The following is a 16,104-nucleotide window of genomic DNA, read 5'->3' on the forward strand; positions in this document are numbered from 1 at the left end:
TTTACCTGCTATGGACCGTTTAACATAATGCTTATGGAATTGGCGAAAAATTTAAGAGGTACATCCGAGATTCTTAATCTAACAAAGTGGAATCTTATTATTTTTCTAAGTAGTTTTTCGTTGAAAAAGGTTGCTTCAACTCTGATTGATTTAGTAATATATCGTTTAAATGTGGGAAACATCTGAAGGCAAAAATAATAAGCCAAGAACGATTTTCTACACTAAAATTATTTTTTTTAAAAAGTTTCAAACTACATTTTTTGAAAAATCATTTTAAAATCTTACCTCGCTTGCAACCACAACTGTAATACGTTTACAACAACAAATATATTAACGCTGGCAATTTTGATGGCGATACAAGATAAGAGAGAATAACTAAAATTTACAAAGACGTACTGTTTTGGATTATGTAACGTGGCTTATGTTAACTCCTGCAGAATCTCTTGTGTTTTAAATGATATTGATAATCCTAGTTTTACATAAAAAAGGTACTTTGAAGTAAGTTATCTCAGTAGAATAAAGAAAACAAATTAGTCGCTTCATTCAGAGTCAAATCATTAGTCGCTTTCGTAATCTTGTGTAATGTAAACATAATTTTGACGTCAAGCCTAAGGATGACAGAGTTTTATGATGTATGCAAATTTAGACACCAGATCAGTCTGATATCGAGATCGTGCGAGAAACGCAGAAAGTTCTATACTAGCTTGTCCCTCCGGGTACGCTAACTGTGATTGGGGCACGTTAAACCTGTAATGGTGACAAATGCTTCCAATTTTCAACAACAAGTCAATGCATCTGTAAGTATTGGATTAGGAATGGTTTGAATCCTGGTCTGGATAAAAAATAGTAAAATTTGGATAAATTGTAAGTCCATCAATCGCTGGGTTGCTTGAGCTTAAACAGATTTCCACTTTTATTGCACTCACACTTATTTGACTCACCAATGAAACTTACGAATTCAAGCGGCATATGTGACAGCAACACAATACAGTGCGTGTCTGCATTGAAGCAACATATTTTTTGTGCATTCGCCATCGATGTTAAATAACAAAAAGTTTGCTGAAAAAAAAAAAAAAAAAAAAAAAAACATTTTAAAAACGAATGTTTTCTTTCTGTAAGTTATATCTTTCTTTCTTTACATATTTTACTTTCTTGAGGGCAAACAGACCTTTGATATGAAGTATCAACTTGCTGCAACAAATTTTTTTCTTGAAAAATAAGGATTTGTACGTGTTGCGGTAGTGATAGAGCGGCCACGCCCGCAACATGTACAGATCGTTAGATTTTAAGTACAAGGCTGACTTTTTGAAAGTTGGTACGTTATATTATGATAAATATATCGTCATCTTAGAGCTATACCGTACTAGGATACCGTACTGTTATTTCTAGTATTATAAGTCTTATTGTTGCTCTGAGGTGACGATATGTTTACCGTTACATAATTAGCCGTTAACTTTGATTTTTTGTACTCTCTAAAGGAGTTGTATCATCGATACATCATAATGATATCTCATTAAATAACTTTCCAATTTTTTTCTAACAACTGTTTCTTCTTTTCTTTAGACAATTCCCATATTAATTTGGATGGATTTCATTACAAACCAAAGAAGGTGGACAATCAAGTGAAAATTCATACTGAATCAGAAATTTAAAAGATCTAGATTTTGCAACTGTCAATTTTTTATGATTTTCAACTCTTGTGATAAATAAAAGAAGTCAATATGTTTTTTCAACAAAAAAAGGCAAATACAAACCTAAAATACAATATAAAAAAGACATCATAGTTATAGGAAAACTTTCAATAAATTTAACACACAATAAAATTTAAAAATTATGAACATTTTTACTGCTGCGTTGTAGGTCACTCGTTTTTCCTCTGTTGTTATTTTCTCACTTTTTTCGCTACAGCACAAGAAACATGGAACACTTTAAATACAGTGCATCAGTTTTAAAGCATCAAATTAAAAAAAAAAAAAACTGCAAATTTTGTAACGGGACATTCGTTGTAATGGAAACCCAGTACTGAAATGGAAACATAAACGGGACTGTAAATGGTTGTTATTACATTTGGCCAACCAAAAATCTAACCATGGAGATCTGGAAGCTGAATACCTGACTAAGAAACAAGTTAAACACACTTAAACAAACAAACAATAAATAAAAAAGAAGGTGAGTCTAATAAATGTTAGAGTTCTGACAGTCCAATACAATTTATTTATTTTACTGAATCTCTGGATGTAAACCTGAAAACTTTAAAAGGTGTTTACAGTCATGGGACATACTTTGCAAAATTGACAACTAATTCAGGGTATTATGCCTATTTTATTAAGATGTTCTGCCAAGCAGTCGTGGCCCGTCTTTAGTGTGAATATTGCCCCATATTCCTTACGGCGTTCATAGACCCACTTCTCCATGTGTTTTGGACGTAGGCTCATAATTTACCTACCCAGCTTCCTGATTGTCTGACTTGATGTATCTATAATTTTCTTTATGAAAAATTTTTAAGTGAATTTCAAAGAATAGGTTTGTTTTTTGTTGTTGGAGAGTTTCTCTTTTAGCCAACCAGTCTGCCTTTTTGTTGGCGTTGATTCCTAAATAAGGGGGAATCCATTCAAAAACAATAATTTTGTTATGATTTCGCAGAGAGTTTCAAGTCTGCTTGAGTTTCAAAACGGTCTGAGTTTTCATATTGTGATTTACGGCAACAGAGAGAATGGCAGCTTTATAGTCGAATAACACGACTGCCTTAGGGAACCAGCTATTTTTTTGTCATGTTTTGCAATGATTGTGAAAATAAACCAAAATTTTGGAATAAAAATTTCACATGTAACATTTTTATAGGTGCATGTTTTGAGAAGAGTTTACTGTGCACACCAGCTCCGACGTTAACTCGGGAGAGTGTAAGTTTATTTCGTTGAAATAGGATATTTTCTTTTATTGGTATTCAGTGTAGCAGGATTTCTCGGTCTACTTGATTTGTGCCAAAACATTATCATTGCAGAATAAAATCTATGAAATAACTTTAAGAAAACTATACACTTGCTGAAAAATTATATATTTACAAATAATAAAGCTGAAAGTCTAGGACTCTGTCTGGATGTCTGTGACGTGCATAGCGCCTAGACCGTTTGGCCGATTTTCATAAAATTTGGCGCGCAATTAGTTTATATTATGGAGTGTGCACTTTAAAGCTAATTTTCGAAAATTCGGTTTGTTCTTTTTCTATTCTAATTTTAAGAAAAGTTTACCGAACAAATTATCGTTACGTCGTTGGAAGAGCGCAAATTACCATAACCTGGTGGTCGAGAAAATTATCATAACTTGGAACATAATCGAGCAAATGAACATAGCAAATTGGCGAGAATTTCATCATCCATTATTTGTAAATATACAAGCTAACCAAATGACCTCCTAATTTTTTTACTACGGACAAAGCCGTGCGGGTACCACTAGTTTATATATATTAACCTTTTACTTAAGCATTGATGAAAAGCAAACTGAACGAAATAGTGACGGAACAGGGGCGTAGCTAAGGAGGGGGTTTTGGGGACAAAACCCCCCCCGAAAAGTTAGTCTCAAAAAAAAAAAAAAAAAGAGAAAAAGAAGAGAGAAGAGAAAGAAAAAAAAAGAAGAAAAGGAAAAAATTCCAAGCGATTATATATATATATATATATATATATATATATATATATATATATATATATATATATATATGTGTGTGTATATATATATATATGTGTATATATATATATATGTGTATATATATATATATATATATATATATATATATATATATATATATATATATATAAGAAAAGTAACCCCCCCCGAAAGTCGGGTCTAGCTACGCCACTGTGACGGAATAACGTGCCCTTGCAGTGGAAATATCTTAACGGAAGTATCCAAGGTCCATTACATTTGCATTCATCCACATTATGCATAAGGGATTGCTCATTCGTAGTTCGGTAATTTAATTGTCACACCTCGCGTACTACTTTTTCCGTTTTAATGGATGAGTACTATGTTTTACATTAATCGTTCTTGGTTTTACACTTTATAATTAGGTTTAAATAAATCCTAATTTCGTTCAATGGGAAATTTCATCCTTCTCACTCAACTCCCAAAGTAATTTAAAATCTATTTCACGTTATCCTTTATGCATGAGTTTGATGGTTTTCCGTCAGAAGCATAGTTATGCTAACTAGTATCAACATTTGAGGCAATGAGAAGCAAAGGGATGTAAGTGGCAAATGTATATTGGCGACACTACAAGTTTTGGTCGCCAAGTTATGTCGCCAATTTGGCGAAATTTCAAAAAATTTGGTGACAAAAAGGATATTTTGTATCTGAGGCCGATTTGGCGCTATTGACGATATTTAGCGTTTCATTCAATTAACGTTGAAGTTCGAAAAAAAAAATGAATTTCTTAAGGATATTTCTGTGTCGGTTTGCGAGAAAGTAAGGAAGAAAACAGAATATTTTTTGGCTCCCTCTGAGGTATTATTATATATTTTTTTAAATAAATAAATATATATATATATATATATATATATATATATATATATATATATATATATATATATATATATATATATATATATATATATATATATATATATATATGTACCAATCGCCACCGTACCAATCCTGGTGAGTGTTTAACTGGATTTGGTGATTTGGACGAGGAGAAAAATTCACAAGTGACCAAGCACACGTTGGAACACTTTTGATGCATAGAGAAGGGACGCAGCTAATGTTAGCCTTAACAAAAACATCGCCTCCCTCAACATTTGAAAATGCTATTTCCCTCTATCTCGTTATAATGCACGGAGTTTGATACTCACACCCATTTTTTTTAAGGTATCAAATAAAAAAAAGAAAGAAAAAAAAAACATAGATTATTTACTAGTCGCACAAGAAAATAGTGTGGGCTCCACATCGTAGTTTTTTCTGTTGTACAATGACGCTTTGAACTAAATTAAAGTTTTGCCAATTAAATTTACTGCATAAAATACCATGAAAAGAATTCCCATGCTTTAATCCTGCCCAAATTCACATATAGAAGTTGACGGCAAAGAGAGAAATAAGCGAACTTAAAGCTTTTTATAATTCAATGATGTATTGTTTTAACTATTTAAATGATATGCTGCATATCAATGCATTTTACTTTATTTTATGAGTCCAGAAAGTTTTGTATTCGCTAAAACATTATCCTTTAAGTTACGGCCTCATCGTCTGATTTTACTCACTCCCGAATGAAGGTTGCGCAGTTTTTTTTTTTTTTTTTTCGATACCTTAGAATATGCATCAAGTTTGATATGGAAAAACAGGCATGACGAGTTATCAACTTTTGGAAAACAACTTTTGGAATTAGTCCTAATAAACTGTATTTATGCTAGAAATTGTTTCGGTGTTAAAGAAAAATGCAATATTTTAAATTTTTTTACTAGATTTCTAGGACTGACTTAACTTTAAGGCATGTCAGGCACCCCTAGAAATTGTTCGATTTGAGGGAAATTTTGCACATTAGAACCAGTTAAAAGGGTGGGAGCAATGAAATTTTAACTTTCGAAAAATGCCCTATAGCTAAGGGCCAACCTAGTGGTTATTTGTCAAAAGTTGATAAGTCAAACTTAATATGGCAAAACAGGGATGTAGAGTTATAAACTTTTGGTAAAGAATTATATGATTGTTTTTATTATTACATCATGTTTCGTATTCATATTTTTCTCGGTTAACTTTAACTTTATACTTATAAAATTCTCAGATAGAAAAATACCACTTAAATACGTATCATGATGGGTAAAGTAGAAAATGGTCAAAATTGACGTTTCAACTTTTGGCAAATAACCACAGAAGTGTTCATACATAAGTACGCTTGAATCTCGCGTAACTTAAAAAGTCTGACGCACGAAGTTAAGCTTTTGTAAGTACACCGAGTAGAATTTAATTAGGCACAACCCCTTTTGGTTCCGTCTGCTTGTTTTTAAAGAGGGGCAGAACATTTTTTCCTTTTAAGTATAATCATAAATTGGCGACCATATAGTGATGTATTGCCAACTATTTTCACTATGGTGAAATATCGCCGAGTTGGTTAAAAATTCGGTAACAAATTATATTTCGTATAAGGAGTGAGTTTGGAAAAATTGGCGATCTACAGAGATGTCCATGGAATCAGAGTTAACATAGTCAATATTTCGAAAATAAACCTCTGTAATTGACCATTATTCATTGGTTCACGATAAACTACGGGGGTAATCATTTAAATTTCTTTTCGATCACTATAAGGCCCTATTGTATTGTCGTTTTGCGCTTTATACAAGTTCTATATAAATTTTATTTAATTCAAATGCTCAAACGCGCACGAAAACATCACATTTTTTCACGTTTGCAAGTATATTTCTTGATGTTTACAATATATATAGGTCGATTAAAGGATCTAAAAGAATGTGCATTTAAGAAATACAATTTTTAATGTGTGTGAACGAATACACTAGCCTATTTTTGAGTTTTTGAAAAGCATCAACTTAATTTAATAGGTGTACAAGGAGGTAGGGCTAAATGTACACTATTGGTTTTTTTTCTTTTTAGTGATAAAAAATAAGTTCTCCAGCCAAAAAAAAATCTAAATACTTAGCTACTTACAGAAATGTTGAAATTTTTGTATTCACTCATTCTAAACCATGTATTTTAAAGAGCATTTATCTCACGGGATCGAATCGAAAATCAGATGCTGATTTCACTTTTTCAGAAGTTCAAAAAAATGTATTTTCTTTACTTTTTGAACTGTGACCACTACGAACAGTAACAGTTGTCAAATAATTTTTAAAACGTTTAGAAAAAAATGCATGTAAAAACAATGTGTAAATTTCAAATGTAATTGTTTTAAACAAGTCTGCGAGCTAATTATTTATCTTCGCTTTTTTTTCCAAAATTAATATGGTTTATTTCGGAAGGGGGGGGGGGAGAGGCAAGCGACCTCTTTTTTTCTTTTTTGTGATGAATAGATAAGATTATCATTGCATTAGTTTTCCCCCCGTTTTTTGTTACAAATGTTCATTAATTAAAATTTTATCTATTTTCAGATAATGAACTACGTTAAAGTTGCTTTGATTTCGACCGGGCTTCTTGCCGGGTCGGCTACGTTTGCATATCTCTACAGGAAATGGAAACAAAACTGGTTCCTATCTTTTATTTTTCTCTTCATTAATGACAAAAAAGTTGTCCAAAAATCTTGTAAACAATTATAATAGTTTTTTTTAAGCTTAAAACAGATGTGGGATGCATTCCCCTTCCTTCCCTTTTTTATATTATTGTGAACAAGTGTGATCAGGCAAAGTTTATTTTTTCAGCTCATAAGGCGAAGGCAAACCAGGCGAAGGCACTTGCCAAAGAAAACAGTGTATTAATCTACACTGATGGTTCATTTGATATTGATTGTAATAGAGGAGGCGCACAGAGGGGCATTTGAGCCAAAAAGCTGGCCAAAAGTCGAAAATGCAAACTTCAATGAGTAGCATTGACCTTAAATTTCAGAAAAGGTAGATAAATTTGGCATCACGTGGAAGTGTTCCCTCTGCACTGAGACTAACCAGTCGAATTTACCAGCAGTCAGAATTAGCGCTTTCGAAATACGGCTGTCTTCGTTTGAGTCATTACAGTTTCTCGAAGTTACTTCATTGTACTATTTTCACGTCAAAAGTAACTCTAGTGAAGTAATTTACTATTCTCGAGGTTGAGCAAGGTTCGTGCGCTATTATTCATCAGTTTTTATTTATTTTAAACTACTATTTTTACATTAGTACGGTTCGTCAAACTTCACAAAAATTTAATCTGTTTTTTTTTTTTTTTTTTGGAATTCCTAAAAAAGTGAAGGTTTTTAAACATGTTGTACTCATTTGTACTCATTGAAAATTATACCCCGTGATACTTCAGAATCTCTATTTTGATAATCTGAACTAAAAGTTTGCCCGAATTTGCCCGAAAAAATAATAACGCGATCAATAGAGTAGTTGTAATTTTTATTTATTTCTCTTTTTTCGGTTGTTTTTAGGTTCACAGGCTTCTGTTACATCTATGAGTCGAATACAACTGCATAAGATGTTAATTGGCAGTACAGAAAGGTCCTTTGATGGAAAGTTTAAAGAACTAATTAAAAATCTAGCTAAAATTACTAACTGCCCTTGCGAAAAATTGTCGGAAGTTAAAAACACCATTAACAGTTTTAAAATTGTTTACATGCGAAAATGGATGGCATGTAATAGAATGGAAAGCCGATTTCTAGAAAACAACCAAAATTGGTTAAAAGAAGGGGTTATGTAACCTACCTACTCAGTTCCGGGTCATTTACCATTAGGAAGACCCAGTAAGGATTTCGGAGAATCGAGTGAAAGAACGAAGCGTCGAAACACATCGGAACTAAGAAAAAATGTTGCTGTTGATGAATTAACGTATGCTGCTCAAATGAGTCATCGTGCCATAGGCAACACAGACGTGGCAAAAGTTATCCAAGACATAAATAAGTCTCCAATCAGAGCAACAAAGTTTCGAAAAGCAGTCACTGCTGGTTGCATTACTATCAAAAAACACTCGCCGGAAGAGGCTTTAGCAATATTTGTTGAAGCTAATTTGTCTAGGAGTCAGTATGAAGTCATACAGCAGGCTAACAAAGATTTTTATCCTTGTTATAAATATGTACAAAAAGCAAAGCGAGAATGTTATCCGAAAACGTTACAGTTGCAAGATTTAGTAGATCACACAGTCATAAGAGTGTGCATGTATTTAGAGCCAGTGTTCCAAGCATACAGTCATGAAGAAGCTGCAGATTTTGTGTTGATTTTTAAGTGGGGTTGTGACGGATCAAAGCAAAGCCAGTACAAACAAAAATTTGAAAATGAGGATGGCACTGATGCTCACATTTTCCTCAATTCTCTTGTGCCTCTTAGATTAATGTCTGGCAAAAATGTTATTTGGCAGTATCCTTGTCCATCGTCACCTAGATTTTGCAGACCTATTAGAATAAGGTTTAATAAAGAGAACAAAGACATCACAAACGAAGAGATTTGGTATATAGAAAATCAAGCAAAAAACTTAGTTCCAACAAATGTTAGTGAAACAATTAAAATAAAACATTTGTTACTGCCTACAATGGTGGACGGCAAAGTATGTAATGCGGTCACTGACACTGCATCTACTATGCGCTGCTATATATGCGGTAGCACGTCAAAAACCTTTAATGGCTTATCAGCAAAAAGCACAGAAGATCCAGAGACTTTTAAATTCGGGCTATCTATTCTACACGCTAGGATTCGGTTTTTCGAATTTTTATTACATTTATCATATAAGATAAAAGCAGGAGTATTCAAAGGTCGTATTACAAAGCAAAATGAAAAAGATCAAATTAAGGCAGCCAAAGTGATAATTCAAAAAGAATTCAAGAATAAAATGGGATTGCTGGTTGACGTACCTAAAGTTGGCTATGGAAACACGTCTCGTAGATTTTTTGGTGACGTGAATGAAGCAGCTGCCATTACAGGGATAGATTTAGAACTAATTCTCCGATTTAAAATAATATTGGAGGTGATATCTTCGGGTTTCGACATAAATGTGGAGCAATTTGGCATGTATACCATGGATACTGCGATGTATTATGTAAATTTGTATGCCTGGCAACCTATGTCACCAACAGTCCACAAGATACTAGTTCATGCTCCGAGTATTATATCGCATGCCTTGTTACCAATCGGTCAGTTGTCCGAAGAGGCCGCAGAAGCCAGAAACAAGCATTTTCGGCAGTACAGAGAAAAATTCACCAGAAAAATTTCCAGAAAGGATTGTAACGAAGACGTTTTAAATAGACTCTAGTTAACTTCTGATCCATATTTGAGTAGCGTTAGATCATCTAACATGAAGAGAAAAAGGCAAATGATATCGAAGAAACCCATAAAAATTTTAAAATCTTTTTGTTTTGAAGATAGTGATACTGATGACAAAAGTTTGTAGACTTTCATCGCCATCATTCCATGTACGTGTAAAACAGCAAAACTATAATTAATTTGCTCTGCTTTAATTTTTTGTACATTTCACTGTGTCGAATGTCTTTTTAACAGTTAGTAAATATGTACTTCAACACTGTTAAATTGTTTGGTTTCCTTTTACATATCTAAGCCAGTTAATAATCGGTATAACTTTTATGGGTTGCGTTTGAGCAAGCAAAATTAAGAGTATACATATAACTTGCCCGAGTTTATTATTAGCAACCATTTTTTAGTGAAAAACTAGCAGAATAATCATTATATTTGGAAAATTTGATTTATGGCCAGCTTTTTGGCTCAAATGCCCCACTGTGAGGCGTAGGCATCTCCATCATTTATCCCTCAGGAAATAACGTCAAGCTAAATATAGCCACTGGCCAAATCACCTCAAACTATATTACCGAACTTATTGCTATTAAATAGGATCTAAGTTTTTATTTCTTTTCCCCTACTCCTAAAGACCTAATAGAAGAAATTGTAGCTTTTTCCGACACAAAATCAGCACTCGAAACCATACGTAACGATGTGACAAGACTGAAGCAAAAAACTTTCTTCTCCACTCAAGATAACTTGCGTTCTCCATATTGAATCCCTGCTCATGTCAGACTTGAGGGAAATGAGTGTACAGATGCCCTTGCAAAGATAGCACGTGACCAAGATCAACCTCCAACAGTCACTTTCACAGACGTGAATGCTGCTGCCAGGCGAAGGATCTACAACCAGCATTTCAGCAAGGCAGCAATCCTCCACCTTCACTGCCCAAGAAACCTCTCTTCTACAATAGCTAGGCCACGTACTTGACATTTTAAGGACATGAAGATATTACCTTCTAATATTAAATCCTGTCCCATCTGCAAGCACCGTCTTCATTCACAACTAACCTCGGATCATATTTTTAATTGCCAGGTCGTTATTCGCTCCCTCCTCCAACTTGGATCACCACCAATTGAAATAATCCGCTACAACCACCGGGCTACAGGATTAGCAGATCTGGGCATCAAGACTTTTGGAGGCACATAAATCTTTCGCACTCTGCACTTCATTAATCATGACGACAACAAAAACATTAAAATATAAGAAAACAACTGACATTTTATTCCAAGAACATTTATTAGTACGCTTGAAGTTATCCCACACGCGATGGCACAAAGAAATGTTCCTTAAGTTTTACGTTGGGAGGGGGGGGGGGGAGAACGATAGCAGGTCGTAGTTTATACAGATACGAATATTAACATACTAGCTTTGGTAACTTAAAAGTAAGAGTTTTAAGAAGGTGTTTAATCCCCCCCCCGCCCAGCTGCGTCACACCATCTTTGTGCTTTGCTATTTTATTCATACTTTGGTTGAAAAACTTCAGAACGTAGCTCAGTTTATTCGCCTCAAAACTTTTCAAATGCTGATGTGAACCTAAAATATTATTTACCATCGCCCGCCAAAGGAACTAGAAACCCTTTGTGGGTGCTCTGCTTTTTTTCTAATGGCATGTAAGGCAAGTTTCTAAAAACTAAAACTATGTTACGACAAAATTTATTGCATTCATGCTAATAATCCATTTCATTTTAATTAAATTTTTTTATGGCTATTCATTTATGTTCCGAATTTTATTGCAGTGATGATGACACACAGGATCCTGTTGATATTCCTAACAACCGTGACGTTGCTAATCGTCACGAATCTTATGTTCTTGTTCCGCTTAAATCAATGCAGTCAACGGAACAAATTTTGCGAGATATTCGCACCATATTGGATGATGCCAAATCAAGATTAAACTCAAGACTTTAAAGCCTTTACACAAATCTGAGCCAACTTTTTTGAAGAAGTTATTTTCTACTGTGAACTTGGTACTACAATCTGTAAGAAATACTTTTAATTGAAACCACAACTATACCTGAAGCAAATTTTAATGACATGAAAAGACTCTTATAAAGAAAGTGATGCATCTTCCTCAAGAGGAGCGGTTCTTCTCCCGCAACGCCTCACCTGTTCTCTGCCGAGAAATTTTCATTTGCCAAGAAGTCGATTAGTCTGCGACTTCCGAATTCGGAGATTGACTTTCACAATGACTTATAAACAAAGGAACTTCTTTTGGATCTCTCGCCTCCTTCTCTAGCCAGAAAGAAGTCAGCGTTTCAATTATTTCCTCCAAGGACAACTTCGACCTGGATCGTCTGCGACCTCTTGATAACTCACAGATTCTATCTTGCCTTGAACGATGGATTATAAATGAAGATCAGCATCTCCTTTTAGTTCTCTTGCCTCCTTCTCTAGCCAGAAAGGAGTCAGCGCTTCAAAGATTTCTCACAAGAAAAATTTCAGTCTGGATCGTCTGTGACCCCTAGATGACTCACAGATTCCATCATGCCTTGAACGATGGGTTTTAAATGAAGATCAGCATCTCCTTTTGACTCTCTTGCCTCCTTCTCTAGCCAGAAAGGAGTCAGCACTTCAATGATTTCTTACAAGAACTTCAGTCTGGATCGTCTGCGACCCCCAGATAACTCACAGATTCCATCATGCCTTGAACGATGGGTTTTAAATTTAAATCAGCATCTCCTTTTGGCTCCCTTGCCTCATTCTCTAGCCAGAAAGGAGTCAGTGCTTTTATGATTTCTCACAAGAACAACTTCAGTCTGGATCATCTGTGATCCCTAGATAACTCACAGATTCCATCTTGCCTTGAACGATGGGTTTTAAATAAAGATCAGAATCTCTTTTTGGCTATCTTGCCTCCTTCTCTAGCCAGGAAGGAGACAGCGCTTCATCTATTTTCCAAGAACATCATCTAATTAATCGTCTTGACCGCCCAGATCACAATACTTACTGCGTCTTCATCACAAGACGTTCGTTGTTTTTCGGGGAACTTGCCTGTTATTTTCCGTTAATTAATTAATTTTTTCAATAATAAAGAAACGTTTTTTTACATTATCTGTAGTTTTATTTTTTTTCTTAATTCTTAGTAGACCAAGAGCAGTTCTTAATTTCAATCTGCTAAAAGTGGTTATCTCAGAAAGACAAAGTAACCTGTCGAGTTATACCTCATACTGACACCACTAACCAGAGAATGAATCATGCTATTATATAAAAGGCTTCGGTCGACAAACAGGGTGTCTGACTTGTATTTTCCTCGACTAGTCAATAGGGTGGATCGAAAAAAACGAAATTTTGAATCTTAATTTGGAATACCTGCCAAAAGCTGTGCATGTGTAAGTACAACACACATGTAAAATATTATCAAGTTTGAACAACTCTTTGAGTGTCCTACCAAGGCTTGAATTTCTCCAAAAATAGAAAAAATGGTCAATTTTGCAAAATTTTTATGAAAATACTAGTGTTTAAAATTTTTGTTATAATACGGTTAAAATGCTTCCTTGGAACACTCTTTTCATGTATTTTCACAATTATTTACAATCTTTGCACTATTAATTTCGCACATAAGCCGTTAAATTTCGCGAAATTAACCAAAAACTGACTGTTTTTAAGCTTTTTTGCACATTGCAATATTTTTTCTTTTAAACTCCAGTTTTCTTTTTTACAACGCCTGTACAGAATGCAATTTTAAACGGAAGTGCAGTTAAACGTTATTACATTAACAGCTCAGCATCCACTAAAAACAGGTTGCTGCATTTCGAGTTCCATTCTACCTTTTCCATCTGCCGAGCCACATGCATTAAGTATAAATTTATTACTCATTTTACATTAGAAGTTAACTATCAAAATGATTTAGTTGTATTAACTAAAAAAACATAGAGAGAAGTGCATTGGTTACAAAGAAAGTATATTTACTCACACGCTGACATATAAGCATCAATATTTCACAAAATGAGGGACTTGAAAAAGTATCAGTTAGTTAAAGCCGCAGAAATTAGTCAGTTCGTCCCATCCATTCATGAAACCTATTTGAAATCATTTTTTGATTCAAACGATGACATTATACTTCGAGATTTGATTTTTGCTCTTATGAAGCCATCTCTTGTCGATTGACTAATCACAAACAAATAAGCTTCTGTCACCATATTAGCACAGCGTTCCACCACCTGAGTGTGACAGGAGAACTAAACGAACACAAAATTGGCGTTGATGTTTTAAATTTATTGTTGAAGACTTTCATTAGATATTCCAGCTAAAATATGAGAGGGGTGGTAGTTATTACACATTCTTGCCAGTTGATAACATCAGAGTAGTCTAATGAGTTAAAGTTAATCCTTGAATTATAGAATTCTCTTATTTTTTCATGAACAGAAACCACTTGTCTGGCCTTCAAAATCTTCGCAAAACCAGTTCTCTGATGTATTTCGTTCATCAGTGATCACTGTTAAGAGAATATTTTTCTGATTGGCAAAAATAGGCATTTCATTGAATGACAGGATCAATAATTTTTTCAGATTTTCACTTACGTAACGAGATTCTGTAATAACACTGATGAGGAACCGCAAAGTTTTGTTTCAATTCCAGAAGAAGAAAAATCTGCAACGGCTATACTCCTGCCAACAGAGCCATCAACCTTTTTTGGTGTTGATGTCACTTCAAATGTGGAACAAATGAGGCTTTCTCTGCCAACGCATTCAAGAGTGTGCTATCAGTATGGCATTTCTGACAGATGTGTCATGTGCTGCAGCAATTGCTTCAGAAACATTACAGGATTTTGGTACTGTGTCAAATAATTATCGCTCTAAAGTCGTTGATGGGAATTAAATTCGAAGACAGCGACAGAAGTGTCACAGGTGTCACGGACAAAGTACGTGCTTCTCTTCAAAACCTGCAAACTAGAACTGAAAGGGCTTGAAAAATACATTTTTCGATAGCCGAAAAGACAAACCTATGACAAAAAGAAATGGTTGGAGACAGATACTGTAGAAGAACCATAAGCGAGGAATCCATGGTTGAAAAATCCAATTCTCTTTATTTGGGTCATGTGACGCCAACTTCTGGAATGGGAAAACATGTCGCGACAGCAATGTAATTTTTGAACTGAAAATTTGTTTAAACCTTAAGGATCTTTTAGTATGTGATGGCACGGCCACGAATACCAGAAAAAGGAACGGTGCAATTGCGGCCGTAGCGAATAAAATTGAACATCCTGTCCCATGGTTAATCTGCGAACTGCATACGAGCAAGATTGGCGTCACCTGTTCACATTACTTGGTGGTGAAACTGCTGGTCCATGTGAATTTTCGCAGGATCAATAGGTATAAATTGCTAGACAGGTGCGACAATTTATCACTGGTCCAGTTTGAAGCAATTACGCTCCTTGTCGTAGGTGCTGGGCTGTTAATATAATAAAGTATAATTTCATTTCCATTTAAAACTGCATTCTGCAGTCATTGCAAAAAAAAGAAAAAAAAATTGAACTTTAAAAAAAATTATTGCAATGTGCAAAAAGGCTTCAAAAAAAGACAGTTTTTGGAAATTTCACGAAATTTTACGAACTTGTGTGCGAACCTAATACTGCAAAGAATGTAAATAATTTTGAAGATACATGAAAAGCGTGTTAAAAGGAAACATTTTAATGGTATTAGAACAAAAATTTTGAACCTTATTATTTTCATTGTAATTTTGGAAAATTGATCTTTTTTCCTATTTTTGGAGAAATTCAAGCCTTGGTACGACCCTCAAGGAGTTGTTCAAACTTGATAATATTTTACATGTGTATTGTTCTTACACATGCACAGCTTTTGGTGGGTATTCCAAATTTAGATTCGAAATTTCATTTTTTTCGATCCACCCTACTGGTCAATATAGCTGTTGAAGATTCGGCGAAGACTGCGTTTAGAGCTCGGAATTGAATTGCTTCTTAAGTGCTACATAATTAACATCATGTAAAACAGCACACTAAAATGTAAATAATAAATAAAAAAACATTATGAGGTGAATACTATAAGTAGAGAACTATTTTTCCGCAAACCATGCTGCTTGGAAGTAAATAACAAAAACTCGTTACAACATGCAGAGACTGCGGTTTTGCCGTTGTTTGGGCTCGTCAGTTGTAGAACAGCTGTAACAAAGGTAAAGGACAAAAAATCTCAAATTTAACCTGAGTACAAGCTGTTGCTCACTAGCGATTTATATGATT

The 16,104-nt window shown here is 34.3% G+C and overlaps 1 protein-coding gene across 1 annotated transcript in view; it reads left to right on the forward strand.

Annotated features, from left to right (window-relative positions):
* Positions 1 to 12,531, forward strand: part of LOC129217609 (pancreatic lipase-related protein 3-like) — a 51,413-nt gene extending 38,882 nt beyond the window's left edge. The window contains exons 9-10 of the transcript XR_008580233.1: positions 7,086 to 7,180; positions 11,645 to 12,531. The gene's annotated coding sequence lies outside the window, so the exon portion shown is untranslated. The remainder of the gene's footprint in view (positions 1 to 7,085; positions 7,181 to 11,644) is intronic.
* Positions 12,532 to 16,104: the final 3,573 nt, after the last annotated feature.

Source organism: Uloborus diversus, chromosome 2 (genome assembly GCF_026930045.1).
Source record: "Uloborus diversus isolate 005 chromosome 2, Udiv.v.3.1, whole genome shotgun sequence".
NCBI classification, from domain to species: Eukaryota; Metazoa; Arthropoda; class Arachnida; order Araneae; family Uloboridae; genus Uloborus; species Uloborus diversus.